This window comes from Ambystoma mexicanum, chromosome 5q, assembly GCF_040938575.1.
Source record: "Ambystoma mexicanum isolate Mex_15411 chromosome 5q, UKY_AmexF1_1, whole genome shotgun sequence".
NCBI lineage: Eukaryota > Metazoa > Chordata > Amphibia > Caudata > Ambystomatidae > Ambystoma > Ambystoma mexicanum.
In genome coordinates, this window is record NC_090933.1 from 953,604,938 (window position 1) to 953,618,190 (window position 13,253).

Genomic DNA, 13,253 nt, shown 5'->3' on the forward strand with positions numbered 1-13,253 from the left:
AGGGGAACACCCCCACACCCCTGGAAAGAGGAAGCAGGTTTAACTCTCTCCACTTTAATGTCCTGAACCAGACGGGCCTGTGAATAGTCTTAGATCTTTTTTTTTCTGAATCTCTGTCTTCCGTTGAGGAGACTGGGAGATTGGTTGTGCGCGGTGGATCTAAAAGACACTTACTCACACCTCCCCTTCCCAGCAACACACAATTAACATTGGGGGGTGGGGTCATTTTCAGAACTTGGAGCTCCCTTTCAGTCTGAATGCGGCACCATGAGTATTTACAAAACTAATGAGTTGAGTGGCAGCTCACCTGCAATCTCAGGGAGTATGCATATATCCATACCTGGACGACTGGCCTATCGGAGCAGAGACCTTTCACCAGGCTCTCAGGTGTCTTCAGCTATTGCTAGACCTCTTGTTCAATCTGGATCTATCCATCAATCAGAAAATATCCTGTTTGTGTCCCACTCAGAACAACACGTTGTAGGTTTCTAATGGGTTTCGAGTTTAGGGAGAGTCTATCTCATGATAGAAAGAATTCAGGACGTCAAATTGGCTACTCCTCATTACCCGGGCTGTCCCGAAACATCAGCTTAGTGGTTCCTGCACCTGTTGGGTCTCATGGCGGCTCCATACTGTCTGTTCCATTTGCCCACCTCAAGATGAAGCGCCTACATCTTCGTCCCCAATCTTGCTGGAATCAGGACGTGGGCAAGCAGTGAATCAAAATTCAGACTCTCCTGGAATTAAAGGTGGCTCTCGAGTGGTGGAATAATGAACACAATTTGCAGGTGGGGATACCTTTCCAGGATCTTCCTCCTGAACATGTGATAACATCAGATTCTCTCCTCCCAGTTGGGATGCAACTCTTGCTCAGCTGAAGACTCACTCTTTTTGGACCGCAAGTGAAGAGTTTAGAGCACCTGGCAATTGTAAGAGCTTTGAAATTGTTTCTTTCAATCACACAAAACACCTCTGTTGGCCATGCTTTATGTAAAAGGCAGGCACCAGGTCGCCTCCCCTTTGTCATTTGGCTATCCTGATTTGGGAATGGCCCGTTCTCTAGTGGATGTTTCCTCGAGTCTTGCACTTAGCCAGAGATGTCAATATGAAACCTGACCGGCTCTGTGGACTCTCTCACTCAAATCATGGGTGGGCGCACAAGACATTGATCAGTCAGGACATTTTTCGGATGTTGCAGGATCCCCAAGTGGACTTATCTGCAGGAGATCAGAATAGCAAGTACATAATGTTTGCATCTCTGATGGGTCAAGGGCAGGGCTCTCTAGGGAAACGCTCTCCAGATCTCATGGAATCACAGAGCCTGTCGAAATTCTGCACCTCTCATCCTCCCGATATCACTGCATCTTTTCAACCAGCAGAGGGGGCAGGTCTACCCTTCGCCCCCTCCTAGATCACTGACCTTACAGCAATTTAGGGTTATTAGAGCAGAACTTGTCAATAATTCAGGCACCCAGGAAGATATCTACTTGATGACAATATAGAAGCTACTGGATGCTTGAGCATGTTTCTGATCCACACTCCGCTTATTTGGATGTTGCTGTTTCCTTTTTTTCTTACATGGTATTGTCAGGAATAAAGGTACACTCTTGTAAGTCATATTTATTAGCCATTGGAGCCTCTACAGCCAACTCTATTATCAAGGCCTTTTACACTTGTGTCCATCAGTAAATTGCTCTCATCCATCCTGGAACATTAATGTCATCCAAAATGCCCTAAATCACAAACTGTTAGAGTCTATGACTGCAGCAAACATCAAATTAGTTTTATGGAAGACTGTGTTTTTATTTTTTTTATTTATTGGCATATTCATGGTTATACAAAGAAAACCTTTCAGCCAATTCATCCAACATCTAAAATCCAAGCTAGATATCTAGTGTATACTCAATACAAGTCCAAGGAAAATATGAAGTCTTTCACTTGTGACCATCCCGTTCTTCTAGTACAATTGTTTTGTACTTCTAATATTAAGTATGTACATAATACAAGTCCAATGAAAATTTTAATTCTTTAAGTTGATGCTCGTCCATTCATCTAGTACAGTTATTGGTACTTCCAATCTCTTTAAGATAGCAACAACCAATTTGACTAATGCCAAGGTAATTGAAACTCGCTCTCCCGCCAGTAAGATATTCCACCATGCTTCCTTAGGTCTGTGGCCTTGCTTCTTGATTGCTTCCGACATGAGTTTCAACCTTAAGTCTTTTGTTGCAGAGCATGACATTACTAAATGGTCAATCATTGAGTCTTCATTACATAATCAATCGACAAGTCGGCGTTCCTCCACCATGATTACGTGGTCTCAAAATGTCCCTTGTCGGGAACAAATTAAGTCAGATTCTCAGAAATTGAGACCTAAAAAACCAGCTGGGAAAGAGCTGCAGGTATTTGGGCAAGCTGTTCAACTTTTTTTCCTCTTCCGGTGGCTTTCCATACAATTTGAACACTTACCTTTCGTCATGGGTCTGGATCCAATCCCGTCTAGATATGTTTTTTTTTTTACCTTGTCAGGGTTTTGCACGAGTGATAGAGCAGTTTCCCCCAGATCGGACAGAATCGTTTTGCAGACGTTTTCCCATTCTTTTAGGGAGTACTCAGATTTCTCTTTTAAGGCTCTCTTTAGTAACTATGGCCTTGAGTAAAGTTAGGCCACGTTCCATCCGTATAGCCTGCATCAGAACACTCTTAGGTAGACCTATAACATTCTTCCAAAATATACCCTCGATGATTTGCCAGTGTTTAACGTTGAAGCTCAAAGGGTTCTCGGCTCTATATGTTAGAATGGGTGTTGCTTTTCTTCTATAAAAGGTAACCTCCGGGATCATCGAGAAGCCACAGACCTTTTTCAAAAGTATTCGACCTTGCGCTGCTAAGTTCTTAGCTATATTCCTGAGCGTGGCAATGCTAGGCGCATCACAGGGGCTAGTATTTAGACAAACGCCCAGATAGGTGAGAGATTTCACTTCCAGTATTTTCTCTCCCTGCTGGTACCAAGTTTTTGCTCTTTTTTTCGGTTTGTCGCTTCTCCAAAGGCCATAATCCTTGATTTTGCAGGATTTATCTGCAGGCCATTTGTTTTAATATATGTTTGCAAAGCATCTAATTGCCTCTGTAGACCCACCGGCGTATGGTCAGCCAGGATGATGTCGTCTGCAAACAACAATCACCCTACTTCCTCTGTTCCAAACCTCGCGGGAAGCATCTGATACCTTGAAAAGCCTGTTCAATATCCAATGTAAATAGGTTGAATAGTTCAGGTGCCAACGGGGACCCTTGTTTCAATTTTTTGGACGTCTGTACCGGTCTTGATAGTGTGCCCATGGTGTTGACCCTTACCCTTATCAACGTATCAGAATAAAAGTATTTAATCGGCTCCATGATGATTCCTGGGCAGCCCCATTGCTCCATCTTTCTCCAAAGGGCTGGACGCTTGATGGTGTTGAAAGCTTGTGTTAAATCCTCAAAGGCCAGGTTTTTCTCTGAACTAGACTTTAGGATGTTTATGATGAAGATATTAATGGAAGTCCCGATCCCTTTCACAAAGCCGGAATGCCACTCCTCCCTGTTTGCTGATGTTATTGTTCACTGGGATAGATTCTTCAATATTAAGGTAGCAAATATTTTTCCGGCCACATCCCGGAGCGCTATTGGGCGATAATTAGCTGATCTGATCTCTGGCCTTTTTTATAAATGGGAACAATTATCGATGTCTTCCATGAAGAGAGGGTCTTCCTTGCCTCAGTGATGTAGAAGAATTAGACCAACAAGAATTCTGCCCGTTGAACTTGGTTTTGCCTTAACATCGCATTCGACAGCCCATCGGGTCCAGGGGCTTGTGAGTTGCTAAGTTTGCTAATAATCGCAAGGATAGATTCTGGAGTTAAATCATCACCATCCCACGCTAGTTCTTTTGGTTGGCCAACTGAGATACCTGGCGGCACCTTATCTGAACATTTCTGAAAGTGTTCTATCCCAGCTGCTGCTGATATGAAGTTCATCAGCATTGCTTCCCGGGGCGAATCAAGCCCATTTAATATTGACCAGATTTCGCCACTGTTGCAGGCTTCTATCTTTTCCATCATCAATTCGGCATCCTTTCGAAGCAACATTTTATTGGGCATCTTTGCCCAATTTCTATGCTGCTGTTTCAATTTACGGATTTGCTTACTCATATCATTAGGTTGGTCTTTTTTTAAATTTATTTATTTTCTGTTTCCTCGCTGCCACCATTTGATCGTACACATGGGTGTGCTGTAACGCCTGTCGATTGACCTTTCCTCTTTTGATTTCAAAGTTGTTAAATAACGGTGAATAGTCCAATCTCTCATTTCCTCGTCTGGACTTCAGCTGGCTAGTTACTTCTTCCAAAATCCTTGTAAATTGGTTGATTTTACTTAGAGGGATTCTAAGTCGGTTTCAGCCTGGTGTTGTTTCTAACTCTTCGAGCACTGTGTCACCCCTTTCATGTTGAGCTTATAGCCAAGTTAAGCTTAACAGGTTGCGGTCACTTGTTTGCTTCGTGACTACTGATATTGTTTGTATGACTGGTAGCATGTTTTTTGACATACATATATAGTCCAAGATTTGACCCTTTTTTTTTTTTTTAAATTAAATTTTTATTGGTTTTGGAAGACAACAATGAGCTTTTTCAAAACATGAATTTGGGACAGTTGCCCGCAACAGAGCCGAAAGAAAGCCATTATTTGCCAACAATATTTTTGTATCGTTTCTTGTTATTTTTCCCAGGATGTCTCTCTCGATACAGCAAGTTAGAATTGTTAGCTCTCTGGAGGCTATCATTTGCTGCCAACACAAGCCCTGCTTTTCTGCTGCCATCATTTGCATCAGGTGAGCCTCACTTAGAACCCCATTTACATCAAAGCATATGCAGTTCAAGTCTCCACAGAAGCTAACCCATGAATCCTTCCACTTTAGGCGTTGTTCGTTAATAAGGTCAGCCACTTGGTCGGGGTATGCCATGCATTCGGGGAGAGCCGGATTCCAATAAAGGTTCATACGGGCGAGTGTCTTATTGTACTTGGCCTGGTCAGTAGTCAGGTTGCCCACCACTATTTGAATGCAAGGACTGAGCGAAAGAGTCTCTATGTGCTAGAAGCGAAGATGATCTTTAATAGCTGTCAAAAGAACTGATGAGGGCCTTCCCTTAGGACCTTTGACAGCTGGTTTTAGATAGACTTCATACCCGTCTAACATCAGCCCCTTCCTTAACCATGTCTCTTGGAGACATATGATGTCATGGTCTCCCATTGTTGCATCCCCTCGAGAAAATAGATGAACAAAGCCCCTCGTGTTCGAGCTTGCCAGGGTCAAAGGGGCCTCTTCTTTCAAATGTTGACATTATGTCATCTTAATTTTATCTGCCAAAGACCCACCAGCCACTTCCAGTTATCGTTGGACCCCTTATGGTCCATTGGATTTTTTCCACTCTTTCAATTGGTCCTGGGTGATTCAGCCCTTGACACCTCCATTCGCCTGGTCCTTCGATGGCTGAAATCCTTGTCTTTGTAATCCAGAGTTATATGTCTCCGTCTGGTGGAATATCCTTGGTCACTTCTGGTTCGCAGAGATTTCGGTCTTGAAGTCTTCCTTCGGGCCCTAAATGACCCTCTGCCATGGTCTCTTTCAAGGTCTTGTCTCTTACTCCGAGTATAATTTAAGGACATTCTTTGTCTCGGAGATGTCAACCTGGGATATCTTCTTGGGGGGTTAAATTCTAACAGGTCGAACCCCAGCGGTCTCAGACGACTCGCTTCCTCTGTCAGGAGCGGACTAATCAGGGGCGTTGATGGATAAAGGGCCATTCTGTCCGTCCTGGATTCATCAAAGAATTCCACTGTCACCAAATCGTCTGAGGTCGGTAATCGCAGACTAGGGACATGGTGAAATAGGCGAACTAAGTTAGCCCTATTCAATATCAGGCCATCATCCGATTGCTCCATCCACTCTTGCAACAGCCCATCCTGACATGTTGGATTCAATTGGTGGAGTTGTCCATCTTGATTATTCCTTTCGTTGTAGGTTTTCCTAGGTTGATATTCCTTACTGTATCGTCCTTCAACAAATGCTTCCTTTGTTTCGGGAATCTTTAATGGAGAAGTTGGGTAAGTTTCGTCACTATGCCGATGGGATTTGTCATTGGATCCAGACATGGCCCTTTGCTTATCCCTTCGGTCTCTTTCTTCACTCATCGCTGGTATTTTGTCTGGGCCCCTGTTTATCTTTTGTTTTCGGTCTTGGATTAACTCATATTGGTTGTTCTGTACTGCTATTGGAGGGCTCTTTATTCTTGTAGAGGATTCTGTGTAATGGGCCAGTTACGCACTGGTTACTCTATTGCCCTCCAAAACGGGTAACATGCTCACTTGCCTGCGTGTAAATTTATCCTCTATGCTGGCAGTTAGCTCGTCCTTCTTCCAGCTGATACAGGAGTTCCTAGTTTTTAATGTAGATTTACCTGTATTCTTTTCCCCATTATCTGTAGCGGGTCGAATAGGTCCAATCAGCCTTTTACTCCAAGTCTGTTTCATGGTGATGTCGTCGGCCATTTCCAACTCCCCTCAAAAGGGCTCCTCAGAGCCACGTCCCTCATCACAATCCTCAATATCGCCCAGCTCTTGGTCAGATATAGAGTATGTTGACAGATCGCAGCGATCTATTGAGTCAATTTCATCAAGATCCTCAGTAATCTTTGAGGTTTCCTGAGCCATTGATAGTTGTTTAATTCGTTTTCATGGTTGTCCTGGTGTTCTCTTGTACACACTTAGAGGTCTCAGAATGGTTCTGATGTTGTGATTTTGACACATTAATTCTTTTTACAAAAGCCTGGCTTCAACTTGATCTTAATTTTACGGGGGCTTTCATATTCTTAGTTTTTATTGTGGATTTCTTTTCACAGGGCTTTTTGCTGTCCTTTGTTGATTTTTGCTGTGGGTCATTAGTACTCTCCAAATGCTGTTGTAGCTTAGTTCCACTTTTTGCTACTTGTTTTTTTGAAAACATTGGGCTTATTTTTTGTATGCAATGATAATGGTTCATTTTCAGGGGTAACGACTTGATCCTTGTCGATCGTCATCTCTTCAATTTCCTGGGTGTTGGGATGTAATGGCATCTCATGAACTAATTCTTGGCTTTTTTCAACTCTAGGCTTAGCCTTCTTATTGTCGTTCCTTTTGGTCACTTTTTGAGGGAGGTCTACTGGGCACAGAGGCTGAGAACTCGATTGGGTAGGAATTTGTGTAGCCTGTTTGTCCATAGTCTGGATTTAGACAATTCAATGGGGCATCAAAGATGTCTAGCATTTTAGAATGCCTTATCAAAGGTGGATTCAGGATTGGAAGCACACTGTCAGAGAGCTGGATGTCGGGCCCATCAGATATCCTTGATGCTCTCCTACTCTGTTTCTCTTTAATGATGGGATCCAGTATGTTGTGTAGAAGTTTAGCTACTTTTGATGTGCTATTCTCCATAAAATCTTGAATCCCGGTTACAAAGCCTTCGACAAATATTGCTTTCGAATGTAGCATTGTTAACATGGTTGTCTGGTCTCTTAGTTGATCGCCAATCTGCTCATAGAGTTTCATAAATGGACTCATTATAGATGTCAAGGTTGCAATAGTTTGGAAGTCTGTCTCCCTTGGGCAGCTACTACACCTTCCACCTTGAACCGGTGTCGTTCCTGCATGTCTGTTTGAGTCGAGTCTTTATTCATGCTCCCTCTTCCTCCCTCCCCCAAAGGTTCAGCCGAATCCAATCTGGTTCTTTTGTGTGGACCATTTAAGTTCAACCTGTTTGGCCTTGAGGGTAATATACTGGATACAGGTGAGGCATCCTTGAGATGTTGAGAGGGTAGTTGATTTTGAATAACAGCATCCGTTGCCCCACCACTGGACAAAGCCTGAAAACCCAAGGTAGCATGGTTTTCTCCTTGATTTCCTCTTTGAAGTTTTTTAACTGAGGTTTCTACATTATCTGGCTGAGCAGGCTGCTCCACTCTTAAGGTACTTTGCAGAAGCAAATAGTCAGGGATTTCTTACGTTAGCCTTCATTTATTCAGCAAGGTACTATGGAGATGATTCATCTGTTTTCTAAATGAAAAGACACTTTGCTCTAGGTCGAGGTTGTGGGTAAGCCCCCGAGGCTTCCAAATATTTTTTTCCATGTGGCTTGGGTAACCCAGCAGCTTCCGTTGAAGGTTAGGGTTTTTGGTCTTAAGGTGGTCACCACCCCTTCCCCTTAAGGGGTTGACCATTCATTTGAAAAACAGTCATTCCTAAGCCCTCAATATTTCTAGGCAAGTTCACTCACTGTGGCTGCAGAGGCGTTTAGTGCAAAACCAGGTTGGATGGTTTTTGACATAACCTCATTAAGTTTAGTCAGGGAAGTCACGATTGGAACATTCGTCAGCTGCTTAGTATGTTGGTCTATCTGGTTGGACTCCCTTTTCAGTTGGGCCCCCCCTTGTGCTATCCCGTCTTTGATCACATCTGTCAGGTCATCAACGTGAGACGTATTGGAGACTTCGTGAGTCGGCGCAACCTCAAGAAACACTCTTGGGCCTTCACTTGGCAGTTTGGACTTCCCTGCCCACCATTTCAGGGACTGCAAGGTAAAGGTCTTGGTCCCCCGTATCAGTCTGGTTCGAGATCTATGCTGGTTATGATTGGACCCCAGCCGCAGCCTCCACACTCTCCATATATGCTGCTGTGCTGTGTCCAATTTGTACATTCACACTGAAAGGGGGTGGGTGGGTGTAAGGTAACATAAGCCCCGGGGAATGCAACGTGACATCTCGCTTCCCTTTTCTGTTGCTCACCTCGAGTCCTTCGAATGCCCTGTTTGGCTCGATTGGGGCCCGTGCTGACTCTTCCGGGCAGCAGCAAGATTCCTGCATATCAGAAACGGCTCCCGCGGGCAGCGTTTCATTTTCCCTTGCGTCCCGCTGGATCGCTGGATCCACTACAGCTGGCCTCACCGCAGCTCCAGGTTGCACAGCGGCAGTTCCCAGCGGCTCATCAGCTGGCACCTCCTACATTCTCCTACAGCCTCAGCCTCAGCCATCGATACAGTTCCTGCTAGAAAAGAGGCGAGATTTGCGAGTGACTGGGCCGAGCACTCTGCCTCCACCGGCAAGGAGGTTTTAGAAGGCAGTCAGAAAACACGTGTACAATAGCAATGATAGACAGACTGCCGCTCCTCCAGGCAGCACAGTCACTCTGCCTCCACTCCTGCTTTTTTGGTCATGGCGACGCCAGCCAGAAGAATTAGCAAAATTCAAGCACTGTCAGCTACAAGGATAAGGTGGTCCTTAGGAAACATGCTTCTTTTTTTCACATAAATAAGGAGGTGGTACTGCCTACATTTCTTTAGGCTTTCTTTGACTGAAGGCGAATGAACTTTGCATTGACTGGACTTGCGACAAGCTCTCAAATTCTATTTAGAGAGATGTAAGCAGTTAAGAAGGTCAGACAGCCATTTCATAATTTGGGGAGGGGCCACAGCCAGGGTCTCAAACTTCCAAGGTTACTATCCATCTATCTTGTGCATTTTGGAAGTCTCCAGATTTTTGAAGAAGCCCACTCCTAAGGGCATTCACGCGCATGTGGTTAGGGCTAAAGCTGTTATCTTTCAGAGCAATGTCCCCTGGGATATCATCATCAGCCAAACAGCCACCTGGGCCTTCCAGTCTGCTTTTTGCAAACATTACTCTATGGACACAGGTTCCAGGGCAGGCTCCAGGTTTGGATAGGCGGTCTTGTAGAACTTGTTTGGGTAGATTTATATTCCTTCCTCCCTTGGTGGGTTAGTGCTTCTAAATCTGCCCTTAGTATGCAAGAAAGGGGATGAGGCGTAGCAGTGCGACATTTACTCACCGTAGTGACTATTGTACTCCTACTCCAAAGTCCCCTTTCCTCCATAGGCCCACCTCCATACCCCTATAACTTAAGTTATAGTACAGCTGAGCCATCAAGCGGCTACAAGAACCAGCAGGTGTTGCCGATGAGGGGGTCAGCAGAGCTAGCCACGCCCACAATGCCACACCTTGCCAAGCAACTAAATGTTTGTTAAATGGGAAGCTACAGTCCTGTCCCTTTGGACAGACACCTAGATGACTATGGACTAGGAGTACAGAAGTCTCTACAGTGAGTAACATTTTCTACTCCACTCACACTCAAGCACCTGACCTAACCCTTCTCTCTCTCTCTCACTCTCTCTCTCATTCTTACTCTCTCCCTGTCTCTTTCTCTTCATCTCTCTTACAACACCTCTCTCCCTTTTCTTTCTGTCTCCCTCTGGCTTTCACCCTTTTTCTCGCTCCCTCTCTTTCTCTCTCTTACGTTTTCTCTGGAAAAGGCCTGAGGATGAACATGGGAGAGCATGGGTGCCCTGACTTGGGCTAGGTAAGAGGCTAGGGAGTCTGTATTGAATTAGCATTTGGAGATAGCAGGGATGGGAGAGAGAAAGAGAGCGGGTGGACTGAAATGCTGAAGTTGGGAATGTAGTGTTCAGAGTGGGAGGATAGATAATGAGACTGGAAATGGTGAGAGTGGAGGAGTGTAAGACAAGGTCACGAGAATTGCCTTGGGAGGGAGCGGGATGATCGTAAAGTGTGGTAAGAGAGTGGTTCGAGAGGAGAGGGTAAATATCAAGCTGTAGGGTCTGCGTGATTTGGGGAAGTTTGACATGCCCAAGAAGTGCTATTCAGTTATCAGTGAGAAGGTATTCCAGCAGGTGGTTTAAATCAAAGAAAGGAGTGACGTGGCCCTAGTGATGGCATATAGGAGGGATGATGTTTGGGTGAAGTCAAGGGAAGGAACGTGGCGGAATGGGGTGGTGAACTTGAAGAATGAAATAGTGCAATGTGCAAGAGGGCTAGAGTTTGGAAGGAATGGGAGAAAAGAATGGAGAGAGTGTCTAAGCAGTAGGGCTAGCATGGGAAACATTATTAGAAAGCCGGGGAGACGGTGGGAGAGCAGAAATATTCAGGATAGCTGGCTTGATTGCTTGATTCAGTCAATCCCGCAAATTTGCCAAGTTGGAATGGAAGACAACAATGCAGATTCAATCTTTTCTTATTTTTGGAAAAAACACCTAGTATCTCTAATTGTGAGATTTTGACCAATACATTACTTAGTCGGTGCATTGGTCCTACTGTATCTTTCTGCTTCGTTTGACACCATCAGCACTTCTCCCATTCCTTTCTGTGTCCTGGTGCAAAACAGTACTCAGGCAGGGTATGATATTTCACTAGGTTGCCTACTTTTTGATTAAACATCACAAGCTACAACTGAAAGGCAGCAAAACCGAAACTCTGCAATTGTGGCAAAAATCTAACTGGTGCAGGTAATGGAAGACCGAAGTGTTCAGATAGATGAGAAACGGTTCCATTCAGAAGGTTGCTACTATCTTGATGTTCGGTTTTTACAGCTCTGAACTTTAAAGCCAATTAATGCCAAGCTAGATTACTGGAAATGTATTAATCTCCGATTGCTGCAGTATTTTTTATGCCATTTACAATACATTTGAAATGTGGCCCCAGGCATAGTAACCTGATCTAGTAGACATGATGTTCTACCCATTATTACTAGACTCCTCTTGCTTTGTTTGAACGCCTGATCAAGTTATCAGGTCAGTGCTCTATTTATGGCATATGGAGTTTACCATCAGACTGACCAAGCATTCTTGTATTCTGATCTTTTACCATGGGCCCTTTAATAAACGCTTCATTATTCAAACCAGCCCTTTCTATATGTTCCAAAGTTTCTTAAATCTGGAACTGGTGGCTGACCATTTTTTTGGTAATGGCACTTAGTCGGCTCATTATGAGTTCCCTGGTATCCCGCCGGTAATTCTGTCAGGATACCGGGAACTACCATACCATCTATGCCGCCCGATATCCCCATATTACTAGGATATTACGGGCAGGGAATACGCCGGTAACTTCCCATTCCATGGAGTCCTATGGGACTCCATGGGATGGGGTTGCCCGAATCACCGGCACCATTAGTAACAGTGCTGGTGATTCAGGCATTTATCTGCTGGTAGGGGTCTGATCTTTTGGCAGGTCAAGCCTGCCAGTAGATCAGAGCCCCTACCTGCAGAGTTGGAGTTGGACCGGCTATCTTGTAATGAGGCCGTATACAATTAAGAGTGACACAAGACCACTGGCCTATTCCTAAAAAGCTGAAATCGTGGCTTTACCATTGAAGCCGTTCTCCTGCCTGCTCCCATTATGCTAACAGCAGCCATGTTTGTTCATCACCAAGAGACCTTTGGGTAGGCACGTGCTCATTAGGCTGGTTTGCATGCCATAACAGACATTTTAAAATTGGTTTCATTCGTTCAACCCAGGGAGGTTGTCTCCAACAGTACGAAAAAAAGCCCTTAGTGCAGGGTTCGTCAACCTTTGCACGCCAGATGTTTTGGACTACAACTTCCATGAAGCCTCACCATTAACTTTGCTGGTTAGGATTGAAGAAAAATACTGGTGAGCCAAAGTTACAGACCCATGCCTTAGTGTGCTGATAAAAGAAATGTGGGGAAGGGAAAAGGGAATGACAAATTGAAGAAAATACAATTATTCTTACCTCAGCTCTGCCAAATTGTGGGATGGCACCCTCGTTACTGTGGGGCAATTATCTGAAAAGTCGAGATGAGGGTGTTTTCAAAAGGCATTTTGACATAGGCTACTTTAGGGACAACTGCTACAAATTAGTTTGTTTTGCTGCTAAAAAAATGTAATTAGCTAACAACAAATAATGAAGTCACTACTCTTTTTTAAAGTAACTTTACCTGATTCTACCTTCAAAAAGGATGTTAATAAGAAACAAAAGGCATGTGGGGATATGGAGGCAGAAGAAATGATCAAGTCAGCCTCGGGATGGTAGGACGCTGATAGCTTCTTAAGTAGTTCTGTGTTTGCACTGAAGTGTACAAAAAAGTGGATTTCCCACTTGATGACTGTTCAGAAATAGTTTGCCTTCCTGTTTAATCCCACAGCTCATTCTAAAGGGACAGTTGGGAGAAGTTCTAAAATAAGGGACAGTTGACAAAACTTTTAAAATCCGTACACCACCATCCACATTTTATAGATCTACAAACGGGCATTCATAGGTGCAGATCTGCATACGTTGGTCTATGTGTCTATGTCTGTGTGGGTTTGTGTGTCTGTGCGTTTATAGCTCTACAAATGCGAAGCCTTGTTATTCAAAAATGTT

At 44.2% G+C, this 13,253-nt stretch overlaps 1 protein-coding gene across 13 annotated transcripts in view; it reads left to right on the forward strand.

Moving 5' to 3' along the window:
- The window catches only part of RIMS2 (regulating synaptic membrane exocytosis 2), a 2,919,733-nt gene that overhangs the window by 2,271,885 nt on the left and 634,595 nt on the right, over positions 1–13,253 (forward strand). The window lies entirely within an intron of this gene.